The 22455-nt window shown below is 41.0% G+C and overlaps 1 long non-coding RNA gene across 1 annotated transcript; it reads right to left on the bottom strand.

Annotated features, from left to right (window-relative positions):
• Positions 1–8996: 8996 nt before the first annotated feature.
• On the bottom strand, positions 8997–18315 carry LOC112446622 (uncharacterized). Its single transcript, XR_003034625.2, has 2 exons — positions 17185–18315; positions 8997–9255 (listed from the first exon to the last, which is right to left on the bottom strand). It is a non-coding gene; the product is annotated as an uncharacterized lncRNA (long non-coding RNA).
• Between the last annotated feature and the right edge of the window lie 4140 nt (positions 18316–22455).

A 22455-nucleotide genomic window follows, 5' to 3' on the forward strand; every position in this document is an offset into this window, starting at 1 on the left:
AGCCCTACCCACCCAGGTATCTTAAGAATATAGAGTGCTGATAATAATATTCCTGATATTATCTTAGGAATAATGCCCAAAAAAACAAATAAGAGAGGTGCTATTGTGATCATCTTTCCAGCTGAAATTATTAACAGTGAATCAACATCCTGTCTCCAGCTACCACCTTGGCTAGAAACAATCCATTAAAGTCACAGCTCAGAGTGGGGCACAAAATTTCTGCTGGACAAATAATGATGCTGATAAATGACCAGATCTTGACCATAAAATTTCATGACCAATTAAAGCAGATTGGAACTCTTCTCACTAACTCTAATGACTGGGCACCTGTCCACAAGCCATAATGTGTATCTGATTTCTGCAGGGACTAGACCTAAACTGCACTCTGGATTGCCAACCCACCAGATGTTACCTCCATGTTGCAAATCATGTCCTTTCAAAAGAGTCAAGGGTGAATCATGAGTGCAAAAATCTGAACCCATAAGTAGATAACTGTTTCTCCTGGAACCACTTGGTCAAACCCTACTGGCTGCATACCACAGCTGAGCATCACGTCCTATTTCAATAGAGCTTGTTAGAATACCTGGGCTTCCATGATGCAGCTGAGTACATTACTCCCTGTGGCAGAAAGTGAAGCCTCTTGATTAAAGTGAAAGTGGAGAGTGAAAAAATTGGCTTAAAGCTCAACATTCAGAAAACGAAGATCATGGCATCTGGTCCCATCACGTCATGGGAAATAGATGGGGAAACAGTGTCAGACTTTATTTTGGGGGGTTCCAAAATCACTGCAGATGGGATTGCAGCCATGAAATTAAAAAACACTTACTCCTTGGAAGAAAAGTTATGACCAATCTAGATAGCATATTGAAAAGCAGAGACATTACTTTGCCAACAAAGGTCCGTCTAGTCAAGGCTATGGTTTTTCCTGTGGTCATGTATGGATGTGAGGGTTGGACTGTGAAGAAGGCTGAGCGCCGAAGAATCGATGCTTTTGAACTGTGCTGTTGGAGAAGACTCTTGAGAGTCCCTTGGACTGCAAGGAGATCCAACCAGTCCATTCTAAAGGAGATCAGTCCTGGGTATTCTTTGGAAGGAATGATGCTAAAGCTGAAACTCCAGTACTTGGGCCACCTCATGTGAAGAATTGTCTCATTGGAAAAGACTCTGAGGCTGGGAGGGATTAGGACAGAGGATGAGATGGCTGGATGGCATGACCGACTGGAGGGATGTGAGTTTGGGTGAACTCCAGGAGTTGGTGATGGACAGGGAGGCCTGGCGTGCTGCAATTCATGGAGTCGCAAAGAGTTGGACATGACTGAGTGACTGAACTGATAGCAATGTTTCTCCAAATACAGCCCATGGAATACTTTTAATAGAGTCATCTGGGAAGCATGTTTAAAATTTAAATTCTGGGCCCACTCCAGTCCAACTAAGCCAGAATATATAGGAGCAGAGCCCAGAAATCTGCATTTTAACCAACTCTCTAGGCGGCTATGACCCGCGCGCTGAGCTCAGGCGGCTGCAACCGGCGCGCTGAGCGCGGCCAAGAGGAGTTACCCCACGTCCAAGGTCAGGGGCAGCAGCTGAGAGTGCCAGACTGCGATGGCGCAGGAACGGCAGAGAGGAGCTACCCCACGTCTGAGGTCAGGGGGGGTGGCCGAGAGGAGATACCCAGCGTCCGAGGTCAGGGGTGGCAGGCGGGAGGAGCTACCCCACGCCGCTAAGCCCCAGGCCAGGGGCTGCGGAGGAGCAATGCCACGCCCGAGGCCAGGGGTGGTGGCCAGGAGGACCAACCCCATGTCCACGGAGCTATGTCTGCGCAGGCGCTGGAGGACCTAGAGGAGCTATCCCACTTTGAAAGTCAGGAAGGCTGGCGTTGAGGAGATACCCCTCTCCAAGGTAAGAGAAACCCAAGTAAGACAGTAGGTGTTGCAAGAGGGCATCAGAGCGCAGACACACTGAAACCATACTCACAGAAAACTAGTCAATCTAATCACCCTAGGACCACAGCCTTGTCTAACTCAATGAAACTAAGCCATGCCCGTGGGGCAACCCAAGATGGGTGGGTCATGGTGGAGAGATCTGGCAGAATGTGGTCCACTGGAGAAGGGAATGGCAAACCACTTCAGTATTCTTGCCTTGAAAACCCCATGAATAGTATGAGAAGGCAAAATGATAGGATGCTGAAAGAGAAACTCCCCAGGTCAGTAGGTGCCCAATATGCTACTGAAGATCAGTGGAGAAATAACTCCAGAAAGAATGAAGGGATGGAGCCAAAGCAAGAAGACCCAGCTGTGGATGTGACTGGTGATAGAAGCAAGGTCCAATGCTGTAAACAGCAATATTGCATCGGTTCAGATCAGATCAGTTGCTCAGTTGTGTCCGACTCTTTGCGACCCCATGAATCACAGCATGCCAGGCCTCCCTGTCCATCACCAACTCCCGGAGTTCACTCAGACTCACGTCCATCGAGTCAGTGATGCCATCCAGCCATCTCATCCTCTGTCGTCCCCTTCTCCTCCTGCCCCCAATACCTCCCAGCATCAGAGTCTTTTCCAATGAGTCAACTCTTCGCATGAGGTGGCCAAAGTACTGGAGTTTCAGCTTTAACATCATTCCTTTCAAAGAAATTCCAGGCCTGATCTCCTTCAGAATGGACTGGTTGGATCTCCTTGCAGTCCAAGGGACTCTCAAGAGTCTTCTCCAACACCACAGTTCAAAAGCATCAATTCTTTGGCGCTCACCCTTCTTCACAGTCCAACTCTCACATCCATACACGACCACAGGAAAAACCATAGCCTTGACTAGACGAACCTTTGTTGGCAAAGTAATGTCTCTGCTTTTGAATATGCTATCTAGGTTGGTCATAACTTTCCTTCCAAGGAGTAAGTGTCTTTTAATTTCATGGCTGCAGTTACCATCTGCAGTGATTTTGGAGCCCAGAAAAATAAAGTCTGACACTGTTTCCACTGTTTCCCCATCTATTTCCCATGAAGTGATGGGACCGGATGCCATGATCTTCGTTTTCTGAATGTTGAGCTTTAAGCCAAATTTTCACTCTCCACTTTCACTTTCATCAAGAGGCTTTTTAGTTCCTCTTCACTTTCTGCCATAAGGGTGGTGTCATCTGCATATCTGAGGTTATTGATATTTCTCCCGGCAATCTTGATTCCAGCTTGTGTTTCTTCCAGTCCAGCAATATTGCATAGGAACCTGGAATGTCAGGTCCATGAATCAAGGCAAATTGGAAGTGGTCAAAAAGAAGATGGCAAGAGTGAATGTCAACATTCTAGGAATCAGCGAACTCAAATGGACTGGAATGGGTGAATTTCACTCAGATGACCATTATATCTACTACTGCGGGCAAGAATCCCTCAGAAGAAATGGAGTAGCCATCATGGTCAACAAAAGAGTCCAAAATGCAGTACTTGGATGCAATCTCAAAAACGACAGAATGATCTCTGTTCGTTTCCAAGGCAAACCATTCAATATCACAGTAATCCAAGTCTATGCCCCAACCAGTAACACTGAAGAAGCTGAAGTTGAATGGTTCTGTGAAGACCTACAAGACCTTTTAGAACAAACACCCAAAAAAGATGTCCTTTTCATTATAGAGGATTGGAATGCAAAAGTAGGAAGTCAAGAAACACCTGGAGTAACAGGCAAATTTGGCCTTGGAATACGGAATGAAGCCGGGCAAAGACTAATAGAGTTTTGCCAAGAAAATGCACTGGTCATAGCAAACACCCTCTTCCAACAGCACAAGAGAAGACTCTATACATGGACATCACCAGATAGTCAACACCGAAATCAGACTGATTATATTCTTTGCAGCCAAAGATGGAGAAGCTCTATACAGTCAGCAAAAACAAGACCAGGAGCTGACTATGGCTCAGATCATGGACTCCTTATTGCCAAATTCAGACTGAAATTGAAGAAAGTAGGGAAAACCACTAGACCATTCAGGTATGACCTAAATCAATTCCCTTATGATTATACAGTGGAAGTGAGAAATAGATTTAAGGGCCTAGATCTGATAGATAGAGTGCCTGATGAACTATGGAATGAGGTTCGTGACATTGTACAGGAGACAGGGATCAAGACCATGCCTATGGAAAAGAAATGCAAAAAAGCAAAATGGCTCTCTGGGGAGGCCTTACAAATAGCTGTGAAAAGAAGAGAAGCAAAAAGCAAAGGAGCAAAGGAAAGATATGAGCATCTGAATGCAGAGTTCCAAAGAATAGCACGAAGAGATAAGAAAGCCTTCTTCGGCGATCAATGCGAAGAAATAGAGTAAAACAACAGAATGGGAAAGACTAGAGCTCTCTTCAAGAAAATTAGAGATACCAAGGGAACATTTCATGCAAAGATGGGCTCGAAAAAGGACAGAAATGGTGTAGACCTGACAGAAGCAGAAGATATTAAGAGACGGCAAGAATACAGAGAAGAACTGTACAAAAAAGATCTTCACGACCCAGATAATCATGATGGTGTGATCACTGACCTAGAGCCAGACATCCTGGAATGTGAAGTCAAATGGGCCTTAGAAAGCATCACTATGAACAAAGCTAGTGGAGGTGATAGAATTCCAGTTGAGCTATTCCAAATCCTGAAAGATGATGCTGTGAAAGTGCTGCACTCAATATACCAGCAAATTTTGAAAACTCAGCAGTGGCCACAGGACTGGAAAAGGTCAGTTTTCATTCCGATCGCAAAGAAAGGCAATGCCAAAGAATGCTCAAACTACCACACAATTGCACTCATCTCACAAACTAGTAAAGTAATGCTCAAAATTCTCCAAGCCAGGCTTCAGCAATACCTGAACCATGAACTTCCTGATATTCAAGCTGGTTTTAGAAAAGGAAGAGGAACCAGAGATCAAATTGCCAACATCCGCTGGATCATGGAAAAAGCAAAAGAGTTCCAGAAAAACATCTATTTCTGCTTTATTGACTATTCTAAAGCCTTTGACTGTGTGGATTACAATAAACTGTGGGAAATTCTGAAAGAGATGGGCATACCAGACCACCTGATCTGCCTCTTGAGAAATTTGTATGCAGGTCAGGAAGCAACAGTTAGAACTGGACATGAAACAACAGACTGGTTCCAAATAGGAAAAGGAGTACGTCAAGGCTGTATATTGTCACCCTGTTTATTTAACTACTATGCAGAGTACATCATGAGAAACGCTGGACTGGAAGAAACACAAGCTGGAATCAAGATTGCCAGGAGAAATATCAATAACCTCAGATATGCAGATGACACCAACCTTATGGCAGAAAGTGAAGAGAAACTAAAAAGCCTCTTGATGAAAGTGAAAGTGGAGAGTGAAAAAGTTGGCTTAAAGCTCAATATTCAGAAAACGAAGATCATGGCATCCGGTCCCATCACTTCATGGGAAATAGATGGGGAAACAGTGGAAACAGTGTCAGACTTTATTTTTCTGGGCTCCAAAATCACTGCAGATGGTGACTGCAGCCATGAAATTCAAAGACGCTTACTCCTTGGAAGGAAAGTTATGACCAACCTAGATAGCATATTCAAAAGCAGAGACATTACTTTGCCAACAAAGGTTCGTCTAGTCAAGGCTATGGTTTTTCCTGTGGTCTTGTATGGATGTGAGAGTTGGACTGTGAAGAAGGCTGAGCACTGAAGAATTGATGCTTTTGAACTGTGGTGTTGGAGAAGACTCTTGAGAGTCCCTTGGACTGCAAGGAGATCCAACCAGTCCATTCTAAGGAGATCAGCCCTGGGATTTCTTTGGAAGGAATGATGCTAAAGCTGAAACTCCAGTACTTTGGCCACCTCATGCGAAGAGTTGACTCATTGGAAAAGACTCTGATGCTGGGAGGGATTGGGGGCAAGAGGAGAAGGGGACGACAGAGGATGAGATGGCTGGATGGCATCACTGACTTGATGGACGTGAGTCTGAGTGAACTCCAGGAGTTGGTGATGGACAGGGAGGCCTGGCGTGCTGCGATTCATGGGGTCACAAAGAGTCGGACACAACTGAGCAACTGATCTGATCTGATCTGATCTAAATGAGGATGGTGTACATCTATGTATACTGGGTAGAATTGAAAGGTTGTTACTGAATCACAGGAAGACACCAGGATTCTTGGCCCCTGGAGGAGAAGAATTCAATCCGGGGCCAGAGACGAGGCTCGATCGCTCAGAGCTTTTGTGTAATAAAGCTTTATTAAAGTATAAAGGAGATAGAGAAAGTTTCTGACATAGGCTTCAGAAGGGGGCAGAAAGAATACCCCCTTGCTACTGTTAGCAATGAAGTTATATACTCTCCAATGAATCAGAAGAATGTCTGGAGGTTGTAAAGGCCTCACCAGACCTACTCCCACAATTTACATTTTAAGATAACAGAATTAGCCAGAAGGTTTAATCCAGAGATGGTCTTCAGGCAGGGTACATTATTGTTATATAATCCTTGTAAAGACCAGGTCTACTCCCATAATTTACATTTTAAGATAACAGAATTAGCCAGAAGGTTTAATCCAGAGACTGTCCTTAATCCAGAGACTGTCCTCAGGCAGGATACATTATTGTTTTATAATCCTAAGGAATGTAGAGAAGGAAAAAAGTTTGTCCTTTCTTCCTCCTTGAGAATTCCAGACCCCTCTCTCCTTGGGGACCCCTAGATTCCTTATCAACCTGCCTAGGAAATGACTCTCTCAGAATGACAGTCTTTTCTGGAGTGCCAGTGAGACAGAGCAAGAAACCCATATCACATATATCGAGTAACTATTTTCTGAAAAATCTGTGAATCTCATGGGGGTGAGAAAGTATCTCTAAATTGTTACCATTTCTTGCTACCCTACAAAACAGTATGCCGTATCTTCACATTTCTGTGAAGGAGACAGAGTTCTCCAATGCCCTCTGAATGATAAGAGCTTTGACAAAAGCACCTGGATAATTTGTATAGCTCCTGGAGACAGGATGAAACTGAGATGCTAATGAAGTTTCTCACTTCCAACTTTACAGTAATACTTGTTTAATTAAAATGGTATAAAGAATAAGGCCACAATCCAGCACCTGAATACCAAAGTCTCTCTATCCATATTTTTTTGTATCCAGAATAGACCTTGTCTCAAAATAGCTTTGGCATCAATTTATCAGGTTTCTTTAATGGGCAATTCTTACTTAAACTGGGCAGAAATGGTTCTAAGGTATGGAAGGAAGGAGACAGATTAATTTCTGATTCTTCTGATACCAACCAGGGTTTGTAGCCTTCCCCAATCAATAGAAATTAACTAGATGTCAAACAAGAAATTCAGGCAAAGCTTTATTGGGGTTCCTGTGCCTGCTATAGGAGAAAGAGAAAACAAGTAACAGATTCCCTTGCTTGCTCCCTGGGGGGTGAACTGATTCCTCATATCGGTTGAAGGCAGGGGTATGTCCAGGGATTGGGATGGAAGGGTGGCTTAGGTGGTTTGTCCACCCCTATGTGGTGCTAAGTGCAGGGGGACATGCATAGTACCCTGTTTTTGCTCCTGACATACAATTTTTTGCTCCCAACTCTTCAGAAATGGCAGTTGGAGTTTTTTAGTCACTGTGTCTTTTTTTCAGCATTTGCCCCAACTGCACATGCACACAGTTATCTTTACTGCCATACAGCTTCTTCTTATTTTGTTGCTCAAGTTGAGGTGTGTCCAGGTGCAAGCTTTGCAGCACTGCAGTAAAGGGGTCCAGGTACCAGCCTGTCTCACCTCCACAGGGCAGTATGCCATAAGGTCAGCATCTCCCAGCAGGCTGTAAATAGTTAAACTGTTAAACATCTTCAGTGACATTAGTACAAGGGTAGGGACCTCTTCACTTAACTCTGCAGAGGGAAAAATAGAAGCATTTTCAAGCTTGTGAGGAGATACCAAAGCCAAATTATACCTGAACTTCCCTGGTGGCTCAGATGGTAAAAAAAACTTGCCTGCAATTCAGGAGATACACGTTCAGTCCCTGGGTTAGGAAGATCTCCTGGAGAAGAGAATGGCAATCCACTTCAGTATTCTTGCCTGGAGAATACCATGGATTGAGGAGCCTGGCAAGCTACAGTCCATGGGGTCGCAAAGAGTCGGACAAGACTGAGCGACTAACATGTAAAGGGAAAAGGGAATATTGTTTAACCCAGGTATTGGGAGAGTCATGGAGAGATAACTACAACTGTCATCTGAAGCTCTTCTTATATCAAACATCCAGATTATTCTGCATATAGCAAAGATCTTGTATCTAGACACCAATAATTAAAAGTTATAAAATCTAGAAAGAATTGACTACTTGGAAGGAAATGCAGAAGGAAGTGGGTAGCCATTTCCTTCTCCAGGGGGATCTTCCCATCCCAGGGATCAACCTAGATCTCCTGCATTGCAGGCAGATTTTTTATGATCTGAGCCACCAGGGAAGCCCAAAAAGGGACCATTTCTGGCTAAAGAATATTAATACTTCTTAGCATACAATAAAGCAAAACAAATTTACAGATACTTTATTGGAATTGTAGAGGAGAGATAAGCATAAAACTTTCTAGCAAGCAAAGAATAATATATAGAAATTCGTTGATATCTATTATAGAAAAGTAAAGGGAGGTCCAAGAGAGAGATGATGTATGTAGACATATAGCTGACTCACTTCATTGTACAGCAGAAATTAACACAACACTGTAAAGCAGTTATAGTCCAACTCAATAAAATAAAAGGCATTGAGATTAAAAAGGAAAAAAATTAATAAGATGTTCATTCGATGTTGAATTTGTTTGACTTTTTAAAATGTAATAAGCATTTGTAAGAGTCTTTGACCATCTAGTCTTGTTTTTATTACAAGGAATTTATTACAAATTCCTTGAACTTTTCCAGGAAAAGTTCTTCTATCATGGGGAAAAGGAAATGGTAATCCACTCCTGTATTCTAGCCTGGAAAATCCCATGGATGGAGGAACCTGGTGGGCTACAGTCCATGGGGTCGCCAAGAGTCAGACACAACTGAAGCAACTTAGCATACACGCAAGCATTAGAAATATTTTTATCAGTACATGTTCAGTCATAGCTGACAGAAACTGTGCAGTCTAGCTTAAGTATGATTGTGAAGGTTAGGGATAAGGGCTTCAGGCATTGATGGATCCAGGGGATTAGAATACAAAAGGATTCTGTCTCTCTTCATTCTCTGTGCACAAGACAGGAAAAAACAGTTACTGAACCTGAGTCATCTCCAACCGCTTTTCTCAGCTCCTTCTGAATCAGTGTTGTAATGACTGGCACTGCAAAAAATTTGAAGCAGTTTAAATCTTTCCTGTATCTAAAATTTTAGTATAAACACATAACATTAAATTTTACTTAGAACACTGGTGTGCACACACAAACATGAACACACCAACTCTTAAAATCTCACTCCATCAACAACAAAAAAGAAAATGATTAAAAAGGGACTAAAAGACTTAAATAGACATCTTCAACTTTAATGAGAATATATATTTAAAGTACTGTATGTGATTGTCCTGTATCCTGATTATTTTACTCATATTTCTGTTTTCATGCAAATAAATATGCAATTACAGCATAAAAATAGAAGGAAAAAAAAAAAAAAAAACAGTTACTGGCCAGCCCGAGAGAGAGTTTTTGATAATATTTTCTGCTAGGAAAAAATTTCACATACCTTGCTTTTCCTGACACATGTGTTAAACTCATCCTTAAACCATTCATTGTATTCAATGGGTTGAGTACTCTAATTACCCACGATCATGTTTGCTGCCAGCCCCTCTAGCTGGAGAAAAGCTCAGCTGCATCCAGATAACAGGCACTGACTTCTCTATAAGAAAGAGAGGTTCTAGTTCTAGGAGAATGGGAATCTAGCAGTGGGTATTTCTGTTTCTAAAGCACAGAAGCAAACAAAATGGAGCTCCGTGTGAAACAGCCAGTGTGCTAGTACATGTATTTCTCTTTGTTGCTATCGCTCAGTGGCAAAAAGTGTTAGTCACTCAGTCATGTCCTACTCTTTGTGACCCCACTGACTGTATGTAGTCCACCAGTCTCCTCTGTCCATGGGGGAATTCTCCAGGCAAGGATATTGAAGTGGGTAGCCATTTCCTTCTCTGGGGGAATCTTCCCATCTCAGGGATCAACCTATATCTCCTACATTGCAGGCAGATTTTTTTTATCATCTGAGCCACCAGGGAGCCCCAAAAGGGGCCATTGCTGGTTGAAGAACATCCCCTGGCCTGATGTTTTCTTCTATTACAACCATCACAGCTAGTAGGAAAGGACTCTCAACTCTTCAGTCTTTGTAGTTGAGTTGGGCACACTGGTGTTTCCTGACCTGGTAAAAAAAAAGATCTTCCAGTTAGATCTGAAGTGGTTTCATGTCACTCAGCAGCTAGGCTCCCCCAAAAAACATCCAAAAATTCCTCCCAAGGTTCTTTCCATGATCCCTCTGTTCTAACCTAAAGAAATGGGCTTGGGCTTCCCTGGTGGCAAACAATCCACCTGCCACTGCAGGGAACACGCGTTTGATCCTTGATCCAGGGAGATTCCACATGCTGCAGGGCAACTAAGTCCTTGTACCACAGCTACTGAGCCTGTATCTAGAGCCGGGGAGCCAAAGCTACTGAAGCCTACACATGCCTAGAGCCTGTGCTCCACAGCAAGAGAAACCACCACGATGAGAAGCCCATGCACCGCAAATAGAAGGTAGCTCCCCTTGCTTCACCTGGAGAAGGGCCATGCAAAGCAACGAAGACCCAGTGCAGCCATAAACAAAATAAACAAACATTTATTTTAAAAAAAGAAATGATCTCACGGACCCATGCCTGGGTGGTTCCAGTCCACATCTCCTCTTTCAGCCTCAGTGTTTCATCACTAGAAAACTAAGATCATCTTTAGATTTTCTGTATGAATTTTGTTTGTCCAGCAGCTCACCATTAGCTCTTCTTTTCATGATTTTTGAATTAAGGATTCTGGATACTATGCATTTAGCGATCTGGAGCCCCTCCATTAGCAAGTCATGTAACTGACAGGCTCCCTCATCTTAAAATCACTTTTAAAATATTTTTTAACTTTATTTACTTATTTTTGGCCCTGCTGGGTCCTCATTGCTGCATCAACTTTCTCTAGTTGCAGCAAGCATGGGCTACTCTCTAGCTGTGGTGCTCAGGCCTCTCCTTGCAGTGGCTTCTCCTGCTGTGTGTGGAGCATAGGCTCTAGGGCACTTGGGCTTCAGTAGTTGCAGCTCCTAGGCTCTAGAGCACAGGTTCAATAGTTGTAGCTCAGGAGGACTTAGTTGCTCTGGGGTGTGTGGGATCTTCCTGGATCAGGAATTGAACCCGAGTCTCCTGCATTGGCAGGTGAATTCTTTATGACTGAGCCACAGGGGAAGCCCTTAAGATCACTTTTTACTTTTAACTTCCAAACCTCTGACCACTGGACTAGCTGTAAGTTTCTCTTTCTCTCATTGGGAGGTATCTTATCTCTGTTAGTATATTCAGCTATTATGAGGTCTTTATCATGTAAAACATGCCTGCAGATTTCTGCTCTGTTTCTTTTTTCATGTACAGAGGACTCTATATTCACATGTTATGTAAGACTATGTGGAAAAATCATCTCTGCATTTCACGGTCATCTTTCTAGATGAAATTTACATTTCCATAGTCATTTTTAAGCCAGGGAAATAGTCTCCCTGTGATTATGCTGCTTCCTGTACCTAGAATATTATTTTTGTCTTTACCCCTTTATACCTCCAAATATTTACACTCAAGAGTCTACTTCTAGAAAACTATTTTAAAGAAAGAAAAAAATGCAGCAAAGACAATACCAAAGGTATTGAGACAATCACACTGTCTCATAACAACAACAACAAATAATGAAAGCAAAAAAAAAAAAAAGACAGAGGAAGTCATTTACATATCCAGTAATAAGATGTATTTAAAATTATAGTAAAGGCAAATGCATTTTATAGACATTGCATATTATTTACAAGTTTTAAAAAAATATAAGAAAGTGCTTATGACAATTTTTAAAAAGATAAATGGGATATAAATAATTCATGTAAATCTCAACCACATAAAAACTATGCATAAAAAGAAGAAAAATACAATCTTTAAATAAGATTATCTTTTACTAGATTTGGTGTTTGTCAAATAATCTGCATATGCATAACTTTCAGAAGAAAAATAAGTTATTGGCAGTACTAAAAATAAATACAACCTGATCTTAAGGATTAAACTTAAAAACATCTTTTCAGTGAAACTTCCACTGACCTTTCTCCTTTTCCTTCTTTGTATTCACAGATTACTTGGCTTATGATGAGCCCTTTTTAACTTCCATTGTGGTGATTAAAAAGTAGAGACATTACTTTGCTGACAAAGATCTGTCTAGTCAAAGCTATGGTTTTACCAGTAGTCGTGTATGGACATGAGAGTTGGACCATAAAGAAAGCTGAGCACTGAAGAATTGATGCTTCTGAACTGTGGGTGTTGGAGAAGACTCTTGAGAGTCCCTTGGACTGCAAGGAGATCCAACCAGTCAATCCTAAAGGAAATTAGTCCTGAATATTCATTGGAAGGGCTGATGCTGAAGCTCCAATACTTTGGCCACCTGAGGCAAAGAACTGATTCATTGGAAAACACCCTGATACTGGGAAAGATTGAAGGCAGGAGGAAAAGGGGACGACAGAGGATGAGATGATTGGATGGCATCACTGACCCAATGGACATGAGTTTGAGCAAGCTCCAAGAGTTGGTGATGGACAGGGAAGCCTGGCGTGTTGCAGTCCATGGGGTCACAAATAGTCAGAAACGACTGAGCAACTAAACTGAACTGTGGTGATTCATAGTTTTTTCAGTCTCATGAATCAGATAACCGTTCAGTTAACTGTAAAAGTTGTGCCTTATTTGCTTTTGATTTCCATAACCCTGAGGCCAGGGTCTTCTAAAAGCTTAGTACTCATTTGCAATGTGTTGTATTAAATTGAAAGCGTAAAAATTGCTGTTCTCTCAGTTTTTTGTTGCGACAGCTTCTATCTTCTATATGATGAGCTTCTGAGGATGTGGCAAAGCACTTTAAAAAAAAGTTAAAATAGCATCTGATCACAAGAGCCATCAGATATCAGTACCTGAATACAAGACCAGTCTCTGGGTGAAAATTGATATTGCTCCCAGAAAAGAGTGAAATTAAAGGGACAACATACCAGAACTAGAATTATAGCCCAAAGACAAAACCAAAACTTAAACCTTGGGAGCCTATACTCTTAATCTCTGTCTGAGATAGGAATGTCACTTTTGATTTGACATGTCTGTGTCCACACAGTCATCATCAAGGCTTGGTTTTGATCCTTGATCCTAGCTGTGACTACCGAGCCAAAACCACTAGCTTAAAAATGTCTGCTTAGTCAAGTCAGTCATTTGTTTCCAGGGGACCCAGAATAAACCAGAGTTGTTAAGATTTTTTTTTTTTAATCTGGGGTTAGTAAATTGATCTGTGGTCTTGGTTTGCCAAAAATATGACCTTAAATGTGAACTCTGTATAGTTAAATATGGACCCAACCAACTCAGATTGCAGGATTGGACAAGCCTCAGTCAGAATTTGGAAATAAGCAATTTGCCTTAAGTCTCCTCCTTTTTCCTTATTCGTCTCTGCTCTTTCTGTCAGTCTGTTTCCCTTCCTTTCTCTCTTTCTCTCTCAATGTCTGCTTATCACAGTTTGCTGTATAGCAAATGAATGTTTATAACTAAGACCTAATCTCAGAAAATAACGTCTTAATTATATTCCTTAATATCTTGAAGTGAATAGATAATCCACAATAATACGCTTTTAAATCCCCTTTGTTCTTTTTACTCGTAGTAGAGCTCTTTTGGCACATTTCTGCTCAAATCCTAAAAAAAAAAAAAAAAAAAAAGCTAAAACTCCTCTCCTTCTTTCTCCTCCTGTTTGCATATTTCTCCAGATTTTCTGTTATAGAAGCTCAAAGGACAAACCTAAAAGTGACAGGCTTTTCTTTGGGTGGACAATAAAGAGGAAAAAAACAGAGAGTAAAGCTGAAACCAGTTTTGGTGACAAGGGAGAGGGGAAACACCTGGAAATGGTTTATATTTTTCAATTTACTGACTATGCCTGCTTTCTATAAATACCTGTCAGTCTTCACATAGGAAAGAAAAACTCATTTTCACTTATTACCCTCAGTCTATGTTACTCTCCTTTCCCACTTTCTTCATATCAGTCATTAGAAAACCTGAAAACAAATACAGCAACAATGTAAATATTGAGTGCTTCCTGTGTGCTAGACACTGTGATCAATAAATTTCATGCATTATTTAATCCTCAAATCAAACTTGTAAGTTAGAATATTTAGCAGATGAGGACATGAAAATTTATATAAGGTGGTACTTTCCCAAGGCCATTCATCTAGTAAATAACAGCAGACCAAGGGTTAAACCTGTATATCTTTGACTGTAAATACCCACATTATGAAGTATTGTTTTATACTCTATAAATATAACAAATTAAAATATAGTATATATTGATTATCCCTTATTTCTCATACATTGTATGGGACTCGTTTCTACATGCCTATTGGAAAAGAATAACATACCAAGAAAAATATTCACATGTACTCCCAAATTATATCTTTAGTTTATTTTAGGACTAGGTCAATAAATTGTGGCTTTCAGGAATCTTAGAATATGGCTTTAACCTCAGCTTTGAGTTCAGTATCTAACATATAAAAACCATGGCTAAGTTTCAAAAAAATTTTTTGGTGTAGAACACTTGGAAAATGAGGTATTTTAATTAATTTTAAAATGTGGTAGTTATTGTGGTCCATTTCTGAAGCATTGGGTTGACCAAAAGGTTCATTTGGATTTTTCTGTAATAACTTACAGAAAAACCCAAACAAACTTTTTGACCAATCCATAGTAATAGGAACTTGAACTTGGAATATAAGACAGTATTATTACTAAAGCACAAAAGTAAAAGAGAATCAGTGAGGTAAAAGTCAGGTCAGGTACAGGGGAGAAATTAAGGTACGAATTTTATCAGAATGTGAGGAGAAACAATAGAATTTCTGTTTATGGTTTTGATAATCAGTCTTGGCTTCTCGTATGGCTATAGAAGAAAGATAAAGAATCTTATTGAAGTATTGTTTCTCAAATAGAAAATCATGTATTAAATTTTACAAACCTCTAAAGGTAAAGGCAGGGACCATATGTTCATTTTACTGTTAAAGAATTGGCTCATGAGAAAAATGTGTTCAAGGACACTGTGTTGTGCTGTGCTTAGTTGCTCAGTCATGTCCGACTCTCTGTGACCCCATGGAGACCCAGAGGGTCCGCCAGGGTTCTCTGTCCATGGGGATTCTCCAGGCAAGAAGACTGCAGTGAGTCTCCATGCTCTCCTCCAGGGGATCTTCCCAACACAGGGATTGAACCCAGGTCTCCCGCATGTGGGCAGATTCTTTACCATCTAAGCCCCCAGTGTGGCAGACAGGATAATGGCCCTTATTATTGTGAATCATTGAATATGTCATCTTACTCAACAGAAGGGACTTGGCAGATGTGAATTAGTAGAGAACCTTGAGATGGGAAGTTAGCCAATCTAACTTAGATGGGTGTATCTAAGATTAGATGTATCTAATTAGGTGTATCTTAGATTAGATGGGTGTATCCAATCTAATCACTTGGGTCCTTCATTGCCTAGAGTCAGAGAGAGAGATGTACCAATGACAGAAGCAGGGTCAGAGAGCTATTGATTCAACCCACCATTGTTGGCTTAGAGGATGAAGGAAGGGAGCCATGAGCCAAGAATAGCAGGCAGCCTCTAGAAGCTGCAAAGGACAAGTAAATATATTCTCCCCCTACCAACACCCCCTAGAAAGGAAACTAGCCCTGCTGGCTCCTTGATTTTAAGCCAGTGTCAGACTTCTGACCTCTGGGGTTGTTAGATAATAAATCAACATTGTTTTAAGCCAATACATTTGTGGTCATTTTTTCAACGGAAAATGAGTGCAAGTACACAAGTTAACATATGGTAGAATTACCCTCGGAGAAGGCAATGGCACCCCACTCCAGTATTCTTGCCTGGAAAATCCCATGGACAGAGGAGCCTGGTGGGCTGCAGTCCGTGGGATCGCTAAGAGTCGGACACAACTGAGCAACTTCACTTTCACTTTTCACTTTCATGCATTGGAGAAGGAAATGGCAACCCACTCCAGTGTTCTTGCCTGGAGAATCCCAGGGACGGGGGAGCCTGGTGGGCTGCCATTTCTTCGGTCACACAGAGTCGGACACAACTGAAGCGACTTAGCAGCAGCAGCAGAATTACCCTATTTCTACTGATATTTGAGTACTGCCATCTGTCAGCACTATATTCTCACTTCACGTATTACAGCCTACAAAATAACTTGCAAGAGGGATGTTCTTCCCATTTTTCAGATAAAGAAAGTAGTTAATTACACACCTATGTGCATATGATGGCTCAGCTGATAAAGAATCTGCCTGCAATGTGGGAGACCTGGGTTTGATCCCTGGGTTGGGAAGACCCCCTCGAGAAGGGAAAGGCTATCCACTCCAATATTCTGGCCTGGAGAATTCTATGGACTGTGTAGTCCATAGGGTCACAAAGAGCTGGACACGAGTGAGGTACTTTTCCTTTCACTTTCATGTTCATATGATATTAGTCAAAGAGCTGTCTTTGCCATTGACAATGCTGTAGGTTTCTACCATCCCATACTGTTTTGCAGCTCAGGGCTTTTGCCTTCTAACAGACTGCCTTCATGATTCAGCCTATTGTTAGCAAAATGTTGAACTACATGGAATTTTTTTCCAAACATTCCTTGGTGTATGTTTAAGCAGTACATTTAAGTAGCTCGAGACCCCCTAAAGTAGGACTTCTAACCAATGTGTGCTATTCTGAGCTGAATTGTGCTGTTCCCTGTCACCAGCCCCCACCCAAATCCATCTTTAGAAGTCTTAACCAGAGTACCTCAGATTGTGGCTATATTTGGAAGTGGGGCCTTAAAAGAGGAAATTACGATAAAATGAGGGCATGAAAATGAGCTCTCATCCACTGTGACCAGTGTCCTTATAAGAAGAGGAGACAGGGGCACAGACAACACAGATAGAAACATGATCATGTGAGGACACAGCACAAGAAAGAGGCCACCTCAAGGCAAGGAGAGAGGCCTCAGAAGAACATGAACACACCTTGATCTTGAACTTCTAACCTCCAGAACTGTGACAAACAATTTTTGTTGTTTGCCACTCAGCCTATGGTGCTTTGTTGTGGCAGCTGTAACAAACGAATACACATGCCCTTCCAAGAATAAGGTCTTGTTCCTGTTTCCCAGAGATAGATTTAATTGGTCTGAGTGCTCTTCACTTCACTTCAGTTCAGTCGCTCAGTCATGTCTGACTCTTTGTGACCTCATGGGTTGCGGCACGCCCCATGGACTGTAGCACACCAGGCTTCCCTGTCCATCACCAACTCATATCCATCGAGTTGGTGATGCCATCCAACCATCTCATTCTCTGTTGCCCCCTTCTCCCCCTACCTTCAATCTTTCCCAGCATCAGGGTCTTTTCTAATGAGTCGGCTCTTGGCATCAGGTGGCCAAAGTACTGCAGCTTCAGCTTCAGCATCAGTCTTCCAATGAATATTTAGGGTTGATTTTCTTTAGGACTGATTGGTTTGATATCCAGCCAAATGAAAAGGTAAAGAGTGCTGCTTATGTACCAGGCTTTTGTTTATTTCAATTTAGATCAATTTTCTGGAGATTTTTTTTTTAATTTTAAGATTTACTCTTACAGCATCTTTTAAAAAATATTTATTTATTTATCTTGTTTGTTTATTTGGCTGCACAGGCTCTTAGTTGTAGCATAAAGGATCTTTTGTTGCAGCGTGCTGGATTTTAGTTGCACTGTTGCCACATGTGGGATCTAGTTCCCCAACTAGCAATTGAACCTGGGCCCCCTGCATTGGGAGCGTGGAGTCTTAGTCACTGGACCACCAGGGAAGTCTCAGATCAATTCTGGTCCTTTTAGATAAATACAATCTTTAATAGATGGAGAAGAATAATATCCAATAATTCAGATGTATTTACAAAATGTTTCTTTCAATATTGTTGTTCAGTCGTGAAGTCGTGTCTGACTCTCTCTGACCCCATGAACTAACTGCAGCACTTCAGGCTTCCCTGTCCTTCACAACCTCCCGGAGTTTGCTCAAATTCATGCCCATTGAGTCAATGATGCCATCCAAACTTCTGTTGCCCCCTTTTCCTCCTGCCCTCAATCTTTCCCAGCATCCTGGTCTTTTCCAATGAGTCAGCCCTTCGCATCAGGTGGGCAAAGTATTGGAGCTTCAGCTTCAGCATCAGTCCTTCCAACGATTTTCTTTAGGAAATTGAATGCCTGAATATTATATACGGCAATATTAGCTTTTGAAACAGTAGGAAATTAGCTTTACCTAGTTTTTGTACAAGTATTTTTACTGAGAATTTTTCTGAATCTAAGCTATGGAAGGTACTTACCTAAAGGAAAATTTGCTATTATAGCTTAAATGTTGAGAGAACAGTTTAAGTTCTGACTCTGCTCCCCTCTGGGGGTAGCTTTAGTCTACCTCACTTTCCTGCCTCTACATTTCCTACAGTCTTATACCCTCACCTTTTCTTGAGAGTACAGACAAAAGGGATGTTAGTGATAGAAATGACCGTGCTAAAACCATTGAACACAATTTCGAAATATCCTAGCTTGAGCTTCACAATAAGAAAAACTTGCTTCCTTTAATAAGGACACTTTTTTAGTTCCTCTTCTTACCTGAAATGTTGCAAATAGCAACCTTTTTTCTCAGTATCTCCTGAAGGCTTTAAGAAAAATCATTATTTTAGTAGCTATTTATGACAACTGCATGTATGAAAAGTGCTGCTTACTACTCTGGTCTGGGTAAATTGAAAGAGAAAAATTAGTATTATAGTTCTAGAAAGAGAGGGTAAGGAACTAGAGGCTGCCACTCAGCTGATGCCAAGTTCTTTACATGGTCAAGGTCAGCTACCTTCATCCTGGAATGCAAAGACTGAAATAGTTCCAAGCTCCTTTCTGTTTTAGTATCTTCCTGAGAGGAGAAGGGTTTTTAGTAAATTCTCAGCATGTACTCACTTGCTCTCCAATTGAATCTGCAGCTTTAAGAAAAGCAATTCTAAATGTGGTAGCTATTTGAATTTTTCAAATTGGTGTTATTTAATGCCAGTTCATATCAATCCAATTTCTTCTAATGTTCTCAGAGCATTAATTACTTCAATATCCTCCTCCAGCTCTGTTTCTATGCCCAGAATTTCCAGGGAGCAGCTTTATTCCATGCAGAGGAAAATGGCCCCTAAGTCTGAGTAACTGATTCAGACATAAAAAGGCAGTTCTTTATTATGCCATTTGTTTCCTCAGGCTTCGTATTGGGCAGCAGTTTGTTCAAGCACTTGGCATGAGTGATGATAAAACATTAGTGTTTGGCATATAAATGCCAAGCACAGGTATTTTTGGCATCATTCGAAGGCCCAAATAGCAGGCAAATTTTAGTTGCCTCCTCTAAAATGCCTTTAAATTTTTCAAGTCATACATTCTGTCACATAATCTTATATCCTATTTATTGTGAATCTACATTTATATAATGGTCTCATGCTTCTTCACTGAACTTTATGTCTCTATATACTCTTGAACCTAAGACAGAACTAAGAAGAAAGTTGGTGCCAACTATTTCTTTTATTTAAAACCAGAAAAGAGCTTGTCAAAATATAACTTTTATGACAAACATGTTTATTGATATTGTGAAAGAGTACCTATGACTTAAATAGATAATGAACATAAGTAGATAATAATAAGCATAATAGATAATGAACAGCAGAGGGAAGACTCCTTGTACTCAAAAACTTTCAGCTCTTCCCTACATAAAGGACCTCTTTACTTATAAATATAACCCATAACACTTGCTTTCTTTTTCCTGAATAATTCAGAATTATTTGCTAGAATTTATCTGCACTGAAGACAGGAATAATTATAATCCAAAGTGTATTTAGTATGATGTCAAGTCATTTCTTCCAGATATAGAAGAAATTGGTGATAAATTTCCAGTTATCACTGATGAAAGGACTGGTGTGCCACACTGGTGCCACAGCTCAATTTTTGAGACCATTATACCATCAGTGTGTCTATGGGAGACCTTCTTGGAATCAGAGGCTAATTATTTGCTGAAGTAAATGCTTGTTGTTTGTCCCAATATTTTAGAGACTAGTAGCATTCAAGGAATCGGAAAATATTTCCAGCTTACTTTTTAAAATCACACCAAAATGTGATTTTAAATGAATATGGTTTACACCTGCTAAAAATAAGGTGACCATGTTTACCATCCAAACTGAAGCACTTTGGAGCCTAAGAGAGGATTATTTATAAGTTTGCCGAAAAAATAGGCATAAACTAAGACTGTCCCAGGAAAAATGGCTTCTACGTTCACCCTACTCATAAATACACTTTTGCCACAATACCAAGGAAAGGTAATTTGTGCTGTGAAGTATATTATTCCTCTAAGAGTACCATGGTTTTCATCAAAATTCTGCAGTCTTTTACTATCTGCAGCATTTTCTCCTGCCTGCTGGAATCTAAATGTCAATCCAATGAATAGAACTCACAACTATGCAAAACAGAAAACTCAAAATCTGACCTGTCCAACATCAGAACTTGACCTCTTTCAATGCTCTGTCAATCCCACCCCAAACAACAGAGTGAGAAATAGAATCAATGGTTTTGTCTAGACAGTATCAATCAATGTCATCCCTCAAAAAAATGAACAAACATGGAAACTAATAGTGAGAAAGTTATCTTGAAGTGCTCGCAATTAACTCATTGCATGTATCACCATACAGAGAAGCTCAAAAATATATGGCTATTATAAATCCATAAGCCTTGCCTAGACAGAGCCCCTAAAAACTGTTCTGATTCTAGAATTTGAAACTTTAGGGAAAAAAGAATAGAGTAAAAAATTTATTCCACATAACTGAATTTAGAACAAGAACCTTGTTCTGTAATAGAAAAGAAAAAATACATTGAGTGTGAGATGCTTTTGCCTCGAGACCTCAGGGAAACAGGAAATTATTTCACTCATTTCAGATGACACTTCTGTTCAAATGAATGTGTATAGGTCTTAAGAACTAAGGTGCTCCTGGGACACAGATAAAAGAAGGCAAAGGCTACTTTCTTCTGGGTAGCCTGCCCTTCTGTGATGGGGAAGAAGAGAGACAATATCCCCATCTAAACCAGGCACTTCCAGTATCTTTGTACTAGAGAAGGCATAAAAGACTGGTCAAGGTCAATCTTTGGTTTGAGTTATACTCAATATCTGTTGTTACTATTCCAGGGTCTGGCTGATGATAGAATATTATAAAAATAACTTCTGGGGAAAATGTAACTGAATCACTAGAGCTTAGTTAATGTTCTTCACAAAAGGCTTGTGTGGCCACCTGATGCAAAGAACTGACTCCTTTGAAAAGACCTTGATGCTGGGAAAGACTGAAGGTGGGAGGAGAAGGGGACAACAGAGGATGAGGTGGTTGGATGGCATCACTGACTCAATGGACATGAGTTTGAGTAGACTCCGGGAGTTGGTAATGGACAGGGAGGCCTGGTGTGCTGCAGTCCATGGGGTCGCAAAAGTCGGACACGACTGAGCGACTGAACTGAAGTGAACTAAACTGAAGTTGTGTCTGACTCTCTGCTACCCCATGGACTGTAGCCCACCAGGCTCCTCTGTCCATAGGGATTCTCCAGGCAAGAATATTGGAATGGGTTGTCATGCCCTCCTCCAGGGCATCTTCCCAACCCAGGGATCGAACCTGTGTCTCTTATGTCTCCTGCATTGGCAGGCAGGTTCTTTACCACTAGTACCACCTTGCAAGCCCCCACAAAAGGCTTACACACTTTCAATTCTGTAGTCAGAGAGTTTTCAACCTAGAAAAATCAGAATTTGCAGAGTAAGAGTATTACCGTGCTCTCCTTTGTAAGAAGAAGCTTAAATACAAATAGATTTTGTGGTTTACCTAAGATCACCCTGAGTGGGTGGCAGAGCTAAGGATGCAAAATACAAGTACCCTCTGTTTTGTTAGACTACTGGGAAGTGAAGGATATTTTAGGCATTTCAAGAACAAAGTGTTACCACAATGTTTTTGGTAAAGAGCACACAATATGTTTTAACATATCATGTTGACCGTTGATTCACAAAGTGTGCATCAGCGTCTCTGGGGAACTTGTTAGAAATGCAAAAATTTTGCCCCCCTCCCAACCAGATCTCCATGTTAGTTGCTCAGTCACGTCTACTCTTTGTGACCCCATGCACTGTAGCCCTCCAGGCTCCTCTCTGCATGGAATTCTCCAGGCATGAATACCAGAGTGGGTAGACATTCCCTTATCCTGTAATGCAGGAGACCCGGGTTTGATTCT

The sequence above is a fragment of the Bos taurus genome, chromosome 5 (assembly GCF_002263795.3).
Source record: "Bos taurus isolate L1 Dominette 01449 registration number 42190680 breed Hereford chromosome 5, ARS-UCD2.0, whole genome shotgun sequence".
NCBI lineage: Eukaryota > Metazoa > Chordata > Mammalia > Artiodactyla > Bovidae > Bos > Bos taurus.